Genomic DNA, 19,803 nt, shown 5'->3' on the forward strand with positions numbered 1-19,803 from the left:
TGGGTGACATTTCCTAGGCACCACCCAACACCCCCTGGAAAAAATGTGCTTTTTAAAAAACAGTCTGGTCAGTCTGAATAGTGAATTGGGAGGCAAAAGGGTGTTTGTCTCTATATTTTGGTTGTTTGTTTGCCATTCTTAACTGCACACATTTGCATAAAAGAAGGAATGTTGTGTCATCTTCTCCCTGAGCTTATTCCCCATCTGCATCTGTTGATGACAGCTTAATCATTTCCACAGCAACCAAGATCATGACATCAAATATGGTATAAGCAGCAGGGACAGATGATCTCTCAGGAAACAGAGGTCCTCTTCCATGTACATAAATACTCTGAAAAACAAAAGAGAAATATAGACAATATCTGTCACAGAAAATGTGATTGTTCTATGAGATTAGAGGCTGTCCATTTTTTTCTTTCCTTGTCTGTCTGCTGCCACTTAAGAGTACAAAATTACATTATGTTCTATGGTTTTAAACAGTATTAAATGACAGAGCTAGCATGAGGGACAGACAGCTTCCTTGGTCAGAGCTGGAAAGGCAGATGTGCGTGCAGTTCCTCTGCCAGGCACAGCCCACACTTTAGGTGGTTGCAAAGGGATCCTTCTTGGTCTGTTTGGCAACTTTTGCTGATTTTGTTCTAAATGAGGAAAATAGAATTGTGACTTTAAGCCGTTTATCTCATTAAGTTCAGGTGCTTTTACTTTGACACTATCCCCTTTTGTGATAAAATAAAAATTAAACATACGTTCTTACTAGAGAGGCCTTTTTTGTTTAACCTTTCTGAATAAGGACCTCAAAATCTGACCTTTCAGCTCTTTCAGCAAAAGAGGAACATGCCACAACACAGCTTGGAACGTGCAGAACTGTTGGGTTCAGCTTCTGCAGCTCCCTAACTCAACAGAGCTGTACAGGTGGATGGAAACAGCTGAATGCTTTGGGATAAATCACAAATGATTGCTTAGTTCAGGGATGGCCAATTACACGCAGCTCTGAATTATTTAATCTTACCTAGCATGCCAAGCTCTGCTGTGGCTCAGGGCCACATGGAGACTGGTGTGACAGGCCAGGGTTAGGGGCAAGCCAATGGTCATGCCAGGCTGAATGGATGACATCAACCCTGCAGGTGGTAAAATTGCTGAGGAAACTAATACCTGACACAGGAATAAACTAAGTAAAACTGCCAGAAGAATAGGTTATTGATCACCCTGCCTTCTGCTCGAAAATTAATGCTACCACGAGACAGAGAGCAATCCCGCTCCCTTTCCAAGGAATAAATCTGAGGAAGGCAGGAGCTGCTAAACTGAAGATCTGTGGCCCTCAAGTGAGAGCCGGCGGTAATGCGGGCAATGCTGAGCTCAGCTGGGCAAGGACAGGTTTGTAGAAACTCAGCTCATGTAGCACAAACCCGGGCACAAAAAAACCCCATCTCACTTTCCCCAGTCTGGATGGCTACAGACTTGTGGTAGATTTTGGCTGAAAAACCAAAGCAGTACAGAAATATCCGCACCTGTCTTGGTCAGATGCAACAGTGACATCTCCAACCCCTGGCTGGCTGTCACAAGGGAGCTGGAGAATGGAGAGCAAACTTGAGGCAAAGGTGGAAAACATGAATGTCTTATTGTTCGGAATAAGCCACGCTGTAAAAACTGGGGGTTGACTCTAGAGCTTAGGTATCCAAAACAGCATACAATCTTTTCCCTAAAGTGTTGGGGAGGAACAGCAGTATGAGTTTCACCATGAGCATTCACATTTTCCAGTCTTATTCTGGTGGAAAGGGGTGTTCATGTGAGAGATGTCAGCCTCACAACAAACTTCAGGTGGTCAGTGGAAAACAAGCAAACAAACAAACTGCAGTTATATGTAGTTTAAAGCATCAGAAAGCAAAGGATCAACTTTTTTCCTAATCATTATTTACACAAGCTTCTCAATGATTTTGGAATTCTGGCTCATTAATTTTGAAATGCTTTAAGCTGGACATATTCCCTGATGACTGCTTGAGTGCTCGCAAGAATGTAAATCTGCCAGTTTTTATTGCTGGCTACCCACAAATTCAGGCCATTTATCAAAGAGCACTGCACACACTCACCCAGGAGGCTGCCCTATCATCTCTGGCAGGATGGACGGGGGGAGCCTCACATAACTCTTCACTCACACAGTTATCCTGTTATCAGCAAGGAGCTGAACCTCCTTTGTACCAATTGGTAGTATTTTTAAAAAGGAAAATTTGGGATGCCTGAAACTATACAAAGCCAGATACAAATGTTTGATTTGAATGGACAAAACAAATCTTTCTGTGATATTTTTCCCCCCACTACAATTCAGGTTTTAGCATGTTTTACACTGATTTTTCCCTTCTGCAAAGGTTTTTCCCGTTAGAAGGTATCTTTTTGAATGACTTTTACATATCAGCATGAACTCAGGAGGGTTTTAGTAACAACAAAATACCCAAATTGCCCTCCCAGTGAGCCTTCAAAGGACTTTTCCTGTGTTTGCACACAGACTTCAGGCAAGCACTGTGAACATTTTATGCAAAACCAATTACTTGGTAACCAAAAGAAAGATGTGATGTGCAGCACAATTTCCCAATTGCTGTTACTCTTGTCACAGGATCTTGGAACAATTTAGCTTGGAGAAGACCCTTGGAAAAGCCATCAAGTCCAACCACTAACCTGGCACTGCCAAATCCACCTCTAAATCATGTCCCTAAGTGCCACATCTATGCATCTTTAAACACCTCCAGAGATGGTGACTCGACTGCTTCCCTGAGCAGTCTGTTCCAACACTTGACAAGCCATTCAAAGGGGAATTTTTCCCTTAATATCAATTGTCATTACAGCTCCTCCCAGCATACTTTTCACATGTCCTCTGATTTTCTGAGAATCAACATAATTAGCCACACTGAACAAAGACCCTCTGACCTGTGTAAACAGACACAGCTGTAAAGCTTTCTAGTTTCTTAATCAGTGTTGCATCTGTGCCAGGCAAAAGATTTAGTTTACCAAGACACGCTCCTCTGCTGTTTCAGTGGTGCAGTAAGTGGTTTGCTCTAGCTCTTTGCTGAATAGCATGGCATTCCTTTGCCAAAAGACTTTTATTTTTTATATCTACACATTTAGAAGAAATAATGTCTTATTCTGCACTCTACATTGGAAGAACTGAAATACTCACAGCAAGCCTTGGGTGTGAAAAAGCTGTGGGCTAACATAACAAATATATCTCATTATTAGTAAATTGCCCACTCTTTAGACATTTAAGATATTTTTTTTACCACTTTTCTAGCCATAGAAGTCTCTCCCTGAGAGAATTGACATTGTATTTGTACCTGTGGCCAAAATCTTTGGTGCAAAATGCCCAACCTGCAAATGTTGCAGCCTTTACACACACTCTGTGTCAAACACAGGAGGCACTCACTGCACACTGGCAGGCAGCTCCAGCAGCAGCAGCTCATCCCCTCACTGGCATGCAGTGTCCTGATGAGGAGCAGGGGTGCCTACACAGTCCCAGTCCATGCCAGCAGCTGTGTTCTGCTGCCAGCAGCACAACTTTCCCATGTTGTGCCCAGGAAAGCAGCAAAGCAAGTCCACTGTGTCTCATTTGCAGAACAGAAGGGATGCAGGTTCTCAATATCTTGAAAAGGAGGCATATTTTGGCAGCTGAATGAGATGGACGCTGTCGAGTGATCAAACTAAAGCACTGCAAGTAGGAAGATGAGCCAAGTGTCATCCCTGACAAAGAAAAATGAGGAGGAAAAACGTGAAAATTCTCACTGCTTCTATTCCCAAAATGAACCAGTGAAATGTTTATTGACCTCAGGGAAGGTAACTAGAGTGTGTCAGTAGGCACTAGGTGAAAGCAGTAGAGCCAAAGAGGATGTATAAACACCACTGAAGATCAGAACTCTCCAAAGACATTTTCTTCACCCTTAGTTTATCAGTGTGTGACTTCCCATTTAGTGCCAATGGGAGCATCAAGGACACTTCCTTCCTCATTCCTGTTGCACTGGAGAAGTAGTTCAGGTGTCAAAGTATTGCTTGGAAAAACTGCCTAAGAAAAGGGGAAAAAAGAACCAGATTTCCCAGAGAAACAATGCCTTTACATAAGTTAACTTAAATTCACATAATAAATCTACTCCATCAGCCTTTATTGAGCATCCTGGTCTGAAACTACGGATCTATAAATAGCTTTATAGTGCTGTCAGTTTGTTACAGCTCATGTAGCAAAACTCTTTCAGAAACAGCAGTTATTCTCCCTCTCTGGAAGATTTCTTTTTCAAGTGAAAAAGGCAGCCCATCCATGTGGCTGCAAACGAGGAGCTGAAATGTGTTTTCATTATTAAATGGCACCAGCTGAAAGATTTTCTGCCTTTTACTGTCTCAGGAGTCTCCCAGAGGTCACCCATCTTGGAGAGCGCCTCCTTTTGAGGCACACAAAGGCACACAAGCCTCAAAAAGATATTTCTCATCTGCCAACCCCCTGTTCTGCATGGCAGGGAGGGGTGCTTGGAACTCCTGGGCATCAGCTCCTGTCTCTGCCAGGATAAGGCAGGAGTGAGGCCATGCAGGCTTGGTGTGAGGGAAGGGGCATGAAGAGGAGAGCCCCAGGCTGGGTCAGCCTTGCAGGGTGATCTCCTAGAGCCCTTTGGCTCCTGAAAACGAGCCAGAGCATGGTGGCTGCAAAATGAGTCTGTTTGTCATGGGGACCAAAATACCTGTCATGCTGTGCAACCCCTCCCATGCCTCAGATGGTGTGTTATACATCAGTCTGTTATACATCAATTTCAAAACCATGCTGGTTCTTAAAGCCAGTCTCATGGAGAGCTGGTGCTCCCAAAATACTTGCACCACATCTTCCAGTGGAAGAAAAACCATAGTGTTTCCCTTCTATTAATCTTACAGTGATGAGGAACTATAAAGCAGTGTCAACACCTCAGGAAGATGTCAGCTGCATTTCAAACCTGTCCTGCAATGATTTGAATGAGAATGAAATACTGACAGTCAGCAACAGATGCCTTTTTCTCTTCTCAGATTGTCTTTAGTGTGAATTTCAAACTCAAGTGAGCTGAAACTTCAATAAAACTTAAACATAAAAAAACATTACCTAAGACTTGTCCCTCCTTATGTCTTTCAGAAGCGCTGTCACAAAATACTTGCATGACAACTTAAAGCAGGAAAGAAACAGTGGATGTAATCAGTCAGACTCTCTGCCTTATGCAACTTCTGTTAACACTCGTGGTCTCTGTGAAACAAGGAAAGACAGGATGCAATAACACATGCAAAAGCCTTTCCTGTCACATGCTAGCCCTTTCTGTGAACTTTGTGGGACTCCAACATGAAAAACTGAGGACCAGAATTTTCCTAAAGATTTTTTGTTTAAAAAATCTGACTTCTTCAAGGACTGAGCAAGTCAAGTACAAGCATTGCCAGGGAAAGCTTGCAGCCAGCTGAAGTGGACATTTGAATCTCAGCAGTTTCCTGGCCTCTGTTTAATTGCTGAAGAGGAAATCCTGCTGCAGAAAAAGCCTCTGCAATCCCCATTGCTCCTGGTGAGTGGTGCCTACACATCCTCAGGGCTTCTTTATCCACTCTTCCTGGGATCAGGTGAACAGCACATCAGAAATTTGGTATTCCTGAGTCTGGAGTTTGGAGTGGTGACACCAGGACTGTTATGAGATTATTTCTGACATAATGGCAGATAAATATGAAGAAAAAAGTTAAAAACAGCTTGGGTAATAGCTAAAGTAGAACCATTTCAAATGTATGAGGTTCCTGCCATCCCAAGGAGCCTCTGGTGCACTTTGAGCCTGGGCTTATATTCACGTCATATAACACCAAATGCAGCACTTGGATCGCTGACATTTGAGCAGGGATACCTCAGCCTGTTTGCTACAGGATCTGTCCCCTGGAATTAGCCCTCAGTTACTACAAAAAACCCAACAAAACAAAAACAAAACAAACCCCAAAAAAACAACAACAGAAAAACAAACAAACAAAACCATTTCACAAGATTTTTTGGAACTCTTACAGAGGCAGATGAATTACTATTAATATAAATTATTGTATTCTAATAATCTATATTATAATATAGATTATAATATTAATATAACTATAGAAATATTTCTATACCTTTTTGCATAAAGCAGTGGTGAAATCTCCACTCCTCTAGTGATGACTACTGCTTGAACCTCGATATGTTTAGCCACATACTCCACATCACGTTTAATGGAAGCATGATGCAGATAACAATTTTTTGAACTTTGTCATGATTTACATAAGCTAAATGTTAGGGTTGACATCCCTGAACATTCCTTAGGTCCTTAGATGATAACCATCTTCATCTGAGACCACCACACACACCCACAACTACAATCAATGCTCCATCAAACACCAGCCACTTGAATAGGAGCTAAATATAAATTCTCCAGCTTTCTTCACCACCTTGCAAGGCATGAACTGATATTCAGAGTCAGGCAGGCATGCTGACAATATTTACATGGGTTCTCATTCCCCATCAGGCCTGTCTCAGATTCCCTGGCTGTTTTGATTACCAGTGACCAGAGGGAAGAAAAGGGCAGGATAGGAGAGTAGCAGGCACATAACAGGAATACACACTCTTACTTTCTATCCCTTTGAAGAAAAAGGATTTTCTGGGCTAGATTTTCATCTCCTTCCCCTTTTTATTCAGAGTGACAGTTATTTGATCCTGTGTGTCATGTCAATAGTTTGGACAAATTAATGTACACCCCTTGGGTGATATTTAGAGTAGGAACATTGGCTAAACTACTACAAACCATTGCATTTTCTTAGCAATAGTAACACCTATTTTAGCTATTTTAGCTTGGAGGAGTTGCTTGGGGCTTTTTTTTTTTTTTGTGTCAGCATCTGATTGCAAGTCCCTAGGAAAAGTTCTTGATTAAGTGTCCATACATCAGATGATTCAGTCGCTGCACAAACATGGAAAGACCTCGTTGCACTCATTAGAGGCCAGCTCATGCTTCCTTATGTGCTGGGATAATTAACAACACACTGCACTCTGCAGACAACTCAAACATGGCAGGAACGGGGTAAGGACAGAAAAAAAAAATAAAAAAATAATAATACAATCATTATCCATTACCTATTGAGTTTTTATGCAGCCCAAAATACCTCCAGGAAGGGGCACTTAGTCCATACAATTGTCAGAGCATTAGACAGCTAAAGTCAGCTCCAGTTCTCCACATTCCACTACAGCTGTGCCCATTAATTACCATCCATGAATCCTATCCTTTAGATACTTATCTGCCAGGTCCATGAAGAGAACTCACTTCCCCCAAAGAGCACAAGACAATAATCACTGCTGGAAGCAAATGTAGGAGGGAAAGGTATTACAGACCATTGGCTGTCTCCTGAGCCATCCTTACAAAAATTTCTTTGTAGGAGGAACAGTGGAGGAAACACATATAAAACCAGTCAGGGGGTGCACTTGTCAGATGAAGAGGATGCAGATAAGGACCAGGGCTTTCTCCTTTTACAGGGTGAGTGCAGACTGGTGGAGTTCTGAAAATATGTGCTGGAAAGGACAGAACTATTGATCTGTATTAAAGGGAAGGACATGCTTCCCACATGCTGGTGGGAAGGGAAAGGGTGGCTAAAAATACAACAGTAATTCCATTTTTCAGTCAGAAAGGAAAAAGAGAAAATGCCTTCCTATTTTACTCAGCAAGTCAAAGACATTGTGATTTGTAATCAGATCAATAGAGCCAGCTCCTAATCTGCTCAATTCCTCACTTGCTGTAAGCCTACACCTGATCTGTCAGCAGCAGGGGTGAAAATGATTGATCTGTGACTTTGTTGGCATAATAAATGCCAGTGTACATAGAAGAGGATCATGCCTAACACTGGCTACCAGCTCAGGCTATCAAATCATACCAGCTATATATCTAGCTATAAACACAGATGTTTTGTTATTTTCTGTCTCCTTCTTGGAACCCCTGAGTGTCTGCAAGGGGTTGTGAGGAAAATAAGAGGGGGCCGTGAGTCTTGGTGAGCAGGAAAACAGCACAGACAAAAGTTTACCATTTGATATTCTTGGTGCTTTTTATTCCTTTTTTTCTGAAAAGGCTTTCAAGAGCTATGCCTTTCCCTTCACTGCCTCTGCCACAAGTACACAACCAGCCTTAAATATAGAGGAATTTGAATTTCTTTAAGCAACAAAATATTTTCAGTCCTAAAGAACAGCCTATATCCTTGTCTGAATCTTCAACAACTTCCCTTCCTTTTCACTGCTTTCCTCCTCTTCCCTTCCACCCTTTCCCTTTTCTGACCCTCCACCTCTTCTGTCTATGTCTGGAGCCTTTAAAAAAAAAAAAAGACTGGACTCCCTTTAAAGGCTATTCTCAGTCAGAAGAACATGTATTTCGTCAAGACTCACTGCTGTTCATATTTCCACAAAAGCTTCTAAATGCAATAAAAGCAGTGCAAAAAAAGATACATTTCCTGTTGCTGTTTAAAAGATGAAAGCAGAAAACAGCTCAGAATTAGCACCCCAGTTCCCCTCCAAGATGAGTGTTTTTAAAAAATCCAAAGTATAAGAGCAGTAATAACAGAGAGATGCCATAGTTTCAAACCTTTTCTTTCCCTTGTTCTTTTCTTTCTTTTCCTTTGTCTTTTGGCAGCTGTGAATAATTCTGCACCCTGGAATTGTTCTGCAGGCTATTAATGTCTGTGACCTTTTGCATCAACAACAGCTCTAGTTCCCAGTCATTTCTGGAAGTGCTACCTAACATGAATTTAACATGACTGAGGCAGCCTCCTACAGACACACAGACACACAGAGCCCTTTCTGAGATGTGCAGGAGGGTGCTTCATCCCATCCATAGAGAAGAAAATTAAATCCCTTCATCAGAGAGTTATCTGCCTTGCAAACAGCTGTGTTTCATGGCAACAGGCAGCATCCACCTCTGTTACAACCTCCCCAAGCCTTCCTGGGGAAATAAAAGCAGGGAGGATGATTTCATTATATAAGGAAAATAAGATCTCATTAAGTCTGAGCCATGATGGGGTTCTCCTTTGAGTTAGCTCTGCTGCTGCTTTTACTTTTTAAGAGTGTGTAAAGAACCCATATGTGATCAAACAGATATCAAGAGCATTCTCCAAATCTATGATCACATGCCTGCTACATCAAGAGGGCCTCTCGTTCTTTTTAGATTCATTTCATCAAACAGACTGGAGTCTGGTTCCCAACAGCACAGCAGTGCTTCAGGAGTCTCCCATGATGAAAACAAATAGCAGGTGTCCTCTTGAAATATAAAGCAAGTGCTAAGCAGATATGCAGGATGAAAGGGATCAAAACATAGATGCTTTTAAAAACACTTTAAAATGTTAAGGTATGCCTTTCTTCACTTAGGAGCCAAAGAGTGGTCAAAAGAATTTGTAAAAAGTTGGTTTTGTTTGGGTTTTTTGGTTTTTTAAACAGGTTAAATTAATTGCCTCAACAGGTCGAGAATTACCCAGCTTAACTCCCGACTGTGGTTTATGCTTCTTATGTCCAGAAACCAAAGTTAAGATCATGGGTGTTGTTTTTCCAGTTAAAATCATGAGTGAGATGTTAAAACAGGCTGTAGAGATGTGCTGGACTCCAGCAATGTCTAAAACCAGACATGACCATTGTAGAACAGTGTCTGTGTAAGCTTTCCTTAGCAAATAAGAGATCAAGGAATTCCAAATATGTTCCTTGCCAGCTGCCATCAGACATTAACTTTGCTGACAAAATTTTTTTGTGTGTCTGTTTCTCCTGGTTCAGGCTTCTCATTTTATTTCCAGTCACACAGAGCAATGAACAAGGCCTTCTGGAAAATTTCCCCTGAAATCCATTTGTCAGGGCAAAATGAGTTTCTGACAAAACAAAACATTTCATGAAATTTGTCCTTCTTGTGGTATATATTAAATGTTCCTAAAAATCTGTTCAATTAAATTCTTTTTAGATGAAGCTCTTCACATTCTCTGATGAGGAGCTGATTATTTGTAAAGCAAACTAAGAATAAAAAAGTTCTGGCCTGGTTTTTGTTTACATTTTCCTTGGAAAAAATCCCTCATCACACAGCCCTATAACAAACTGGCTGCCTGATCAAGGAACCACAGCACCAAGGAAAGCAGACATGATATCCTTCTGGAAAAGAACAAAACTAAATTGCTTCTCCTATAATAAAGATTTTTGCAGCTGAGAATAAGGGGCAAGGGGATAACATTGTAAACGTAGGGAAATATTTCAGGATTCCTGAGAAATCCCAAGTTCCTGGAAATGAGTGATCCTCTCAAAAACCCATCTTCCAAAGTGGAAGAATACTGTGATTTCCCAGACTGTCTCTATAATACACTGCACAATGATGAACCTTCATCTGGAAATCACTGTAATCCAAACTGTGACTAATATTACCAGAACTGTTGTTTTGAAATGACTCAGCTCCTGATCACCCACTGCAGGGAGCACTTCACTGTGGAGTCAGTGATTTGAGATGAGCCCAGGAAAGGAGCTGCTGCTCACTAAGAACTGCTCAAGAGTCACATTCCTGGGAATGAAGAGTGGAGTTACTCAAACCATGAATGGTTGCTCCTCTGTCGTGTTATAGCTGATAGGGAAAGGCCTGGATACCCCTGGAGCTGGTACCTTGGAAATACCAATCCATCTGCATGGCTCTGTGAGCACTGGTTTGGCAGAGCAACGTGGGGACAGCAGCACATCTGCTGCCTGGATTACACTTGGTTTAGAAAGAGAGGCACAACTGTTGATGTATTCACGAAAAATTACACATTGGGAAAAACAAAACAAAAAAAGAACCTAAAAAAAATGCAAATTTGTTTTGCTGTATCCAATATGTTCTTGTCTCTTGTCTAAAAGACCCATCTGGTCTAAAAACATGCAGCACCTGTGTAAATTGTTATGTATTCTTGCTTGAAGTGTCAAATATTCCTTGTTGTGAAAATAACTAATGGATAATAAAGGGAATTTTTTTTTAATACACTTGCATGTTGATGTACCCCTGACTTTAGTGTACCCACATTTGCTGGATTCTTCAATGAAAGGGTTTTCACACAAAGATGGGTTTGCTGGGCAGAGGAGAGAAAACAGATAAAAAATGGACAAAAGACTTATTATCCCACTTTTCATATCTCAGAAATAACTTTCTTTACAACTGTCTAAGCTGGGCTCCTCTAGCTCTTTTCTGATGTAGAAAAACAATATTCTCAGTCTTTCTAAAAGGTAACTAAGTCACAGAGCAAAGAAAGAAATTAAATACTGCAGAAGTAATCTACATCTCAGACATATCCAAACAAATCCCAGTTAGTGATGATGCTACATATGTATTTTTTTCTATCCCAGGTAAAGGCTATGTCCCTTGGGGTTTTTTGGTGCAGTACTTTTAACTGTCAGAGAAGTGCAGCAGAACTTTGTTCCCTAAGATTTGACTGCTGCAGCTCAGAATAAAAGAATGGGAAAGAATGAGCAGATGGTGTTGAGGTCACTGGCATAACATCCTGGGCTGTAGAAAGAGACTTCATCCACACCCTAAAGTCTGCAATGCAAACCTGCCCATTTCCTAGCTGGCTGAAAAAACAGATTATGATTCAATTATCTCTTTTGAAAATACAGCAAGGAATTCCACTGTGATCCATATGATTTGTGTTTGAAGGTCTCAAAGCACTAGAATAAAATAAACTTTGTGTTTTCATGGTTATTATTATTGCAATGATTGCATTAAAAAGGAGACAAAGTCTATGAAGTCTGACAAGGTACATGAAGCCACTGCCCTTGGTTGGGAACAGGCTCAGGCCCATGGAGACCTCAGGTCCCACTCCAGAAGTTTGCTGTAAGTTAAGGTGGTCAGCCAGACTCCCACAGCCAGAAACACACCTGTGTGCTCTCCAGAAGGGATGAGGAGATGCTTCTCACCTGGACTTACAGCTCTTCTGTTTTCCAGGAGAATCAACTAGCTATTGTTCTGCTCATTTTGTAGCAGAAAAAGTTTTCTCTCTACTCCTCAGGTAATTCTGTGCAAAGTCAGGTAAGTCAAGAGTAGGTGAAAGATCCAGAAAAAAGTTGGAAGAACAAGGGCAAAAATCATGCTTAGCATCCTGCTCAACTGAGCTATTACAATGCTGCAGGAGGATTTAAATGAATCAACTTAATCATTCTTCTTATTATCATTGCAATTAATTGCTGGATTTCTAAGGCAGCATCACTTTGTTACTCAGTATTTTTGTGACTCTTCACCTTCCTCATTTACTTATCTGGTGTAAATTAAACACAGCTTGGGGAGCTGCCTGTTCTTAAGCATTCTTTGTTATGCAGTCTTCATCATTTCAAGTTTTGAAATGTAAAGTACATGTTAGAATCCAATTAGAATGACAAATGAATCATGAGAAAATCTAATGGCATAAAACAAATGTGAAAGCTTAAACAGTTTCCAATTTACGCTCATATTGTATATAGGTGATGCAGCTCACCTTGCCAAATGGCACCATTAGCATTTAGATTTCTGAGGAACACCATATGCACTGAAAGGATATTGATTACTGCACGCTGCTGGAAGGAAAATGAAAGCAAAGAAAGGCGCGACAGTTCTGGATGAGGTGTGATTTCAATTGCTTTAATCCAGACTGAGGGATTAAGGAGATCATCCCTCTATGGCTGGAGCTGTTCCCTTGCTGCTAAGGTATGTGCAAACCAAAATTGTCCCAGGTTCCTGTGTAAATCCATTACAGACAAGAAAGGAAATGGCACCATTATCTCTCTTCACCTGTTCATCTCCAAACAGACCTTCCAGACTCAGCAGGACAATCTAGGGAATCTTTTGGGGTGCAGGTCTCAGATCAGAAAAGGGAGAGGTGTTGGTTTGCTACACCAAGAAGTCAAAAGTCTGTTTATTTCAAGAGATATTTGAGAAAGGAACAAGGGAGGGGGTACAGGAGAGAGATAAGTGGAAAGGTGAGAACAAAGGAAGCAGAGAAAATGGTAATGATTGCACTAAAAAGAGAGATAAGCCTGTAAAAACATTAGAAATTAGTTTAGTGCATAACAGAATTTAGTATTCAATCATCTGAGCAAAAGTATGAAAGAGGGAGGAGAAGCAGAGAACAGAATAAACACATAAAGGAGGATTGAAACATTAATGGGACTGGAATGGGGAGGGAATGAATGCTAAAAAATAGTTCAAGGAAAACAACCAGGGCCTGCACTGCTGAGGCCAGACAGGTAAACACAGAATTAGAATAGTCTGAGGATTTTTTTCTGCTGCTGTAATTAAAAGCAGCTCTTTTTATCAATTACACTACCAAGCTGTGCCAAAACATACATACCTACAGATATAAGCAGATACAACAGGACACATGCATGAAACAGAGGACAGTTATGGTAATTTTTAAGCTTTCAAGACACCTGAAAGTGCCTGTCAAAGGAAATTTGTTCAGGGGTGAGTAGCAGTGATTAACAAACCTGGCCAAGTTTACATACAAGTTCTTAACTTTGATGGAGAGCAGAAAAATGATGCTGTATATTTTAATATTTGTGCAGCTGCTGTTCACCCACTTTCAAAATGTTCTCTTGGTGGCAGACACCTGCAAACGTGCACGGAATTCACTTATCCTCCAAAAGGGAAAGAACAGACAGGTACCAAGAAATCCAACAGGAAGAAATTATCTAAAAAAAAAACCACACACACAAAAACCCTGAGGTACTTGTTAACATGTTCCCTCAGCATAGCAATATTGCACAAATATTCTGCAGGACAGTGTGCAAGCTTCTGGGAACACATTAAACCTTGGTTCTCCAAACTTTGCAAGTAATTGCTTAAAGGCAATATCCCTAGCAGCCAACTGAGGCTGAACATCTGGGTGGTGGATGCTTGATTCCTAGGTGGAGCCTGAAGCCAGGGCTGCAGGATGTTGGAGAAATGGCAGATGACATTTTCATGCTCTGCTTCTGCACTGCTCATTGCTGCCCTCGGAGGGGCTGCATTGTTAGCAGACCATAAAGGTTGTGTCTGAATGGATTGTCTGAACATTTTTTTCTGAATGAGGACTTCCAGATCAATACCAGACCTTTAGCATTCCAATTGGTCCTGTGCATCTTCTAGAGCAAACAAACAAACAAAGCAAGAGAAATCACAAGGACATGTTTTTATAGAATTTAAATCTAACCTGCCATATAGAAAATCTACAATAAAATTGCACTTTGTTTTTCCCTTTCTGTGACTTACTCAAACTGTAAATGACTTTTGGTAAAGATCTCATGGCCACAAGTCCAAGACTGTCAGTCGAACATAGAAATCCTTCGCCTCCAGTGTGCAATGGAGCTGTCTTTGAAGAATTGTGTGCAGGCTCAGAGTTTGGCAAGGAACCTGATGTGCTGGTCCAGTGTTTGTGCCCACGTAACTCTGCATCATTAGAAATTAATAGATTTTTTTTTTTATAGAAACAGGAAAGCTAGACAAAGAAAGCTCCTGCTCAAACCACGACTGCTAAATGCAAAATCAAACCCAAAGGCCCTTCAGTTCCTAATGGTAACTGCAAGAAAAGCTTTGAAATAACTAAAGATTTTTCCCAACTTTTGCTACTGCACTCACCTCTGTGCTAAGACCCTCTGAGGTTTATATGATCTTCTTGACATAACAACAGTGCAAAATACCAGACTCATCCCCTATACACAATATATTATATTTGAGTCCATACCCCACCACACTCTTGCCACACAAGCTCATCTCTTCCTAGTCATGACAAATGACGATGATGTCATGATCGAAAATATGATCGAACATGCAACACCAAGCAAATAAGATTTTGGAAGTTGGTTGGTTTTGCTGTATTTTCTTTCATTTTTTGTCATAAGTGTTGTATAATCTGTGTGGAGATGAGCATGAAATCTCTTATATTTTTTTTTAATTGCTGCTTTCACTATCAGTTTCTATTACCTTTTCTTTTTTCTCTCTGCTCTTATGTTTGACTCTGTCACACAACTTTTGCAGAGAACTGAGAACAACCAACCTGCCAGTAAAAGGGTGCCTGCTAACCCTGGAGAGCCTGCAGCCTTCCCTGGCAAATATATGAATGGCAATTTGAAGATTCTCAAAGCCACATGAAAAACAGTGTCTATCGCAGACACAACTTCTCTATTCACTGTTAAAAGCACTTCTGCATCTTTGTACCTTGCACCACTGAAGTCTGCCATTTGTATAGCAAACACAAGTCAAAATGTCATAAATGTCACTTACTAAGCATCAGACCCAAGAATGAAGATAATCTGAAATGTTCAAAAGAATTTTGCCATTATGAAAGATGAGATTGGAACAACATATTTATTCAAAGTTCACATCATATGTCATTGCTGTAGTTCACTATATGTGAATTCCTGGAAATATGACTCTACCTGTGTCTGCATGCAAAACAATTTTTGTGTAAATGTGCATGTTAAGGGTTGTTATGGTTCTTTTCACATCTCTTTGTAAATCCCTCTTGCTGTTCTGCCCTCTGTAGCCTTCCAAATTTTACCCTTAGGTTTGAGTTGCAGAAATCAGGTGATTTATTAGAAACAATTTTTCTCCTGCCAGTTTGCACCCCTTGTGGTATGGAACAGCCAGGGCACTTGATGGCCACCCAAGAGGTTGGCAAGAGCCAGGGCAAAGAAGGGAGGGCTGCAACTCATTTGGCCTCAAATGAACACTTGAAATCCTTTGCTGCATGAGCAGCCAGCCAGGATTTTATATAAAAGTTGTCAAAAGTAGGACCTTGAATTTCAACAGGGTTGATTCCACAGAGGATCGTAGATTTTGCTATGTTTTGTGTTTCTGATAGGGATAGCTGTATCATATGGTTTAGGAAGCTTTCAATCTGTGCTTGTTTTGTAGTAAATATCTGATTAAACTACTGGGAAAGCCAGGGGGAAAGGATTAATAAAGCTATTTAGTACTGTCAGCCTTCATAATGAGATAAAGAGAATTTCAAGGACCAAGGAAATAAAAGAAATGGAAGAAAGATAACATACAAATAGCAAAAGTAGCTGACTACATATTCACTCAAGTATTGAAGGTATTTTGGAGGTGAATTTTGCACTGTTGGTTGACAAATTTAAGTGTCTGATTGACTGACTGATGTTTGCTTGAATCTGAAGAGTCTCAAGGTGTTTGTTTTACTCAGAAGGTAAAACCTTTCCAAGCCCATTCAATAGCACACAGCAGATCAGCATTTTCCTCTGTCTAATTCAGAGTTTCTGCTCATTGGCCAGCAAACACCAGGTCTCAGTGAAAACCAAAAACTAAATAATCTTCTCACATGTGACCCTAATGATGACAGTACTACCTTTCCAAAGGAATTTGCACACTGTCTCTTCTTGTAATGAATTTGATCCTGCTGCTTGTGGCCTTGTTTTCATTGCTGTAAGTCTTTATCCAAAGGTATGTTATACACAGCAAGTGAGTTTTACATAGCTGCAGCAACATCGTTCATGTTCTGGAAAGTTTTTCCCTCCACAAGCTAAGTATGAAAATCTGAAATTAATTTACAGTTCCCAAGTGACTCTGATGGACTTTGCACTGCATTTTAGATTGAATTTTCCCAGCAGAAAGTTTGGCCTTCAGTGTTGAATTTCTCCAATTTTAATCCAAATATAAGTTCCAGTGTGTTGCTCTGAGTTTACTTTTTTCTTTTTCCAGGAAACTTCTTTCTGCATTATGTGAGTTATTATAAGATTAGTGGCATTTTCTGGAGTTTATGAGAAAATCCCTAGAAAATCTAACTCCTCTTATATCTTCTGAATGAGATAAAGAACAGCCTGCCCATTATCTTTGTATTGCCTATTCCCTGGCGTGACCTTATCTCGTGCTGCTACAAGAAAATATTTATTGGCATTATTTCCAAGTCTACTCCTTCCTCAGGCCCCAACAGAAGTTTTATAATGTTCAAGCATCCAGTAAAGGTGTGTAGGTAGTAAGAAATACTCTATATTGTGAGATAAGCTGCTTGGTGAAACTTTCCAACAAACTAAGGTTTCACAGGTAGGTTTTTGATGTGACAGACAAAAGGGGTTTGGCTTTCTGATCTGATTGAAAGACAAAATAAGACTCGATTCCAGGGAACAGCCCTATTTTATGTACCAGTCATACTAGTCAGAAGTCTTTGCAGTCTGATCAACAAGTTTGGGCTGAAGTAGACCAGCTAACTTTCTAATGCAGTCTGCTTAACCCTTGTGAATTTCATTTCAGGAAACAGAAAGCATCTGGATGGGTGGGGTGAGGTGCTATTTCATTTCCCACGTGTAGAAGAAGGGAATTTTCCCTGGAGCCGCTGTCCTGTGCAGAGCAGTGCTGAGCACTGTCCCTGCACAGCACGGGAATTACAGGGCTCAGCAGGGGAAGGCAGGAGAGTCTGGCAGAACGCTGACCCAGCCACACAGGACATCTTCTGACAAGGTATCTAAATCACAGCAATTTGTGAGACCAGCAGAGCCCAGATGAATGGCAGGTGTGAGATTTATAGGAACTCTTTGTAATCCTGCAGCAACAAACCCTTTGGAGAGAACAGATGTGAAGGGGGAAGAAACAATATGATGGAGGAAAGAAGAAAAGCTGAACAAAGAACAGACATGTCCCTTGTAGGAACAGTAGGGAAGGGGAGAAGAGAGAGCATTCTTTCTTTCACATGGGTTTATTCTTCATTCTAAATATGTTATATTTCCCTCCAGAAGTCATTTCCACAGTTTCTTTAAATTTCAGCTAGGGAACTGCTCTTTCCACTGGTAGTTTTTCAGGCAAATGAAATCAAATTCCTGCCTAGATCAGCCCTAGGCTGTCTCCACCACCAATATTCTACTGTCAAAGTAACCAAACTATTCTGAGTAATTTTCTTTTTGCAGCAAACTTTCCTTCCCCTCCTCTAAAGAATTTCCCAACAGGGAGGGAGAACATATTTTCCCTGCTTCACGTGACCCTTGCACAAAGGAAAAAGAGGCACAAGAACAGTGAATTTCATTTGTGCCTGTTTTGTAGTGTCAATAAGCTTACAATCCCTAGTTATTTTCAGGATGGAACAACCTACTTTTCTCAACTCATTTTTATGAATTTTGTTTGGAAACCTCCCCAGAATAATCTAGGAAGCAGAAGATTAAATGTGCCATCTTCACAAGTTCCCTATTTCACCTGTGGCAGTCTGACATGTGAGAAAGGACCCCAGTACCACTGCAGTGAGCCCCTGGAACAAAAAAGATCCTCACATGGACAGAAAGCTTGCACACATATTTCTGACTTCAGGGCTGGGGCCATATTTTGTGAAAAGTCTTTCCAAACATGTTGTGACACAATGGGAAATGGCAAGTTAAGAAATGTGAAAATGAGAAAGAAATTACCTCCAGTGAAGAACACATCCCTTTGTATCTTGGCACTCTTCCCATGGATCTGTTATGTGCTTCTCAGCACTATTCTGTCTGTACCACTTCCAGGACATTCTTGGTAATGTCAGGGGCACTAACAGAGGCAGGAAAAAACACCTTCCATGAGTTCTGGGCTAGAAAAAAAGGAAAAATGTGACTTGGAGTTTATAGCTCAAATATAAAAACAGTTAAAACTAAAACAACTCTTGAAAGGAGGAGAAGAAACTGCACAGGTGGTTGTGGCCCTCAGCCAGAGCACCTTTTGCAACCACCCAGAAGGACCAGAGCAGTGAACTACACTTCACCTCCAGCTTCACATAAAGGACATTGTTGTTGCCTCTCTGGTAAGGCAGGTTTAACCATGCAAGTGGTAACAGAACTGTCCTGGAGAGCAGAGAGACTGCTGGATCAGGTATCTGTTCCTCACTAAAAAGACAGACAAGGACTTCATTTGGATTGTAAGCTTACATTTATTACTGCTTTCCAGGACCTCTATTTACTGAGGAAACGTGGACTCTCTTCTATCCTCTATATAACCTAAAAAGTTCCCAACACTTCAATACCACAGTTCATAGTTTGTGTGTGTCAGAAAAGGTAGTGGAGATGGAAGAATGAAGAAACCTTTCCCTCCAATACCTTGTGAGGTTATTCAACTAAGATCACAGGAACAGCAAGAAACATCTTGAAAATAGGCATGCCATTAAAAGAACTCCTAGGTTTCATTATGCCGCTTACATCTCAGCGAGCACCACTTCCTTTTGATAACTTTCCTGATATTTGAAAAAAACCCTGTACTATCCTGCAAAAAAATAACATGAAATACAGTACATTTTGTCCAGTAAACATGCAGAGAAAAAGCATCATTGCAACAGCACCACTGTTTTCCAAGCCTGAAGCACAGCTGAAGGTTCTTTATCATTCTATCTGTAGTGCTTACACCTGTGAGGAGCATAACCCGATGAATAAGGATGTGATAATGTTACAGAAACCCGCTGATAGCAGAGCAGCTCCTCTGACATCTGATTTGTTCCATGTGGCTCACACATTATTCCTTATTTCTCTGCTGCAAGATTTCACAGAATATTCTGTGTTGGAAGGGGCCCACGAGGATCATCAAGTCCAACTTTTAAGTGAATGGTGTGTACAGGGATCAAACTTATGACCATGCTCTGACCAGCAGAGCTAACCTCAGGGTTTTACTGAACATTGTACCACAGTTTGCAATTAAAATAAAACAATTATTAAAAGTTCAACTTGGCACAACAAAAAATAAGCTCCAATTTTGGGAAAAGATTTTCTGGGACCCTCTTTATTTCAACACAAAGTTCACAATTTCACTTTCACCTTCTGAAATTCAGCTCTCATAAGAACAGCGTCTCGGTGTTTCCTGCTGCATCATATTCTGCTCCCTC

At 40.8% G+C, this 19,803-nt stretch overlaps 1 long non-coding RNA gene across 2 annotated transcripts; it reads right to left on the reverse strand.

Moving 5' to 3' along the window:
* Positions 1–369: 369 nt before the first annotated feature.
* On the reverse strand, positions 370–19,302 carry LOC111931446 (uncharacterized). 2 transcript variants are annotated; one of them, XR_002865545.2, is made up of 4 exons: positions 19,220–19,302; positions 18,368–18,525; positions 5,099–5,236; positions 370–4,045 (listed from the first exon to the last, which is right to left on the reverse strand). It is a non-coding gene; the product is annotated as an uncharacterized LOC111931446 (long non-coding RNA). The 2 variants fall into 2 exon arrangements; XR_002865544.2 differs by having other exon boundaries at positions 19,028–19,284.
* Between the last annotated feature and the right edge of the window lie 501 nt (positions 19,303–19,803).

This window comes from Cyanistes caeruleus, chromosome 8, assembly GCF_971803275.1.
Source record: "Cyanistes caeruleus chromosome 8, bCyaCae1.hap1.1, whole genome shotgun sequence".
Taxonomy (NCBI): Eukaryota; Metazoa; Chordata; class Aves; order Passeriformes; family Paridae; genus Cyanistes; species Cyanistes caeruleus.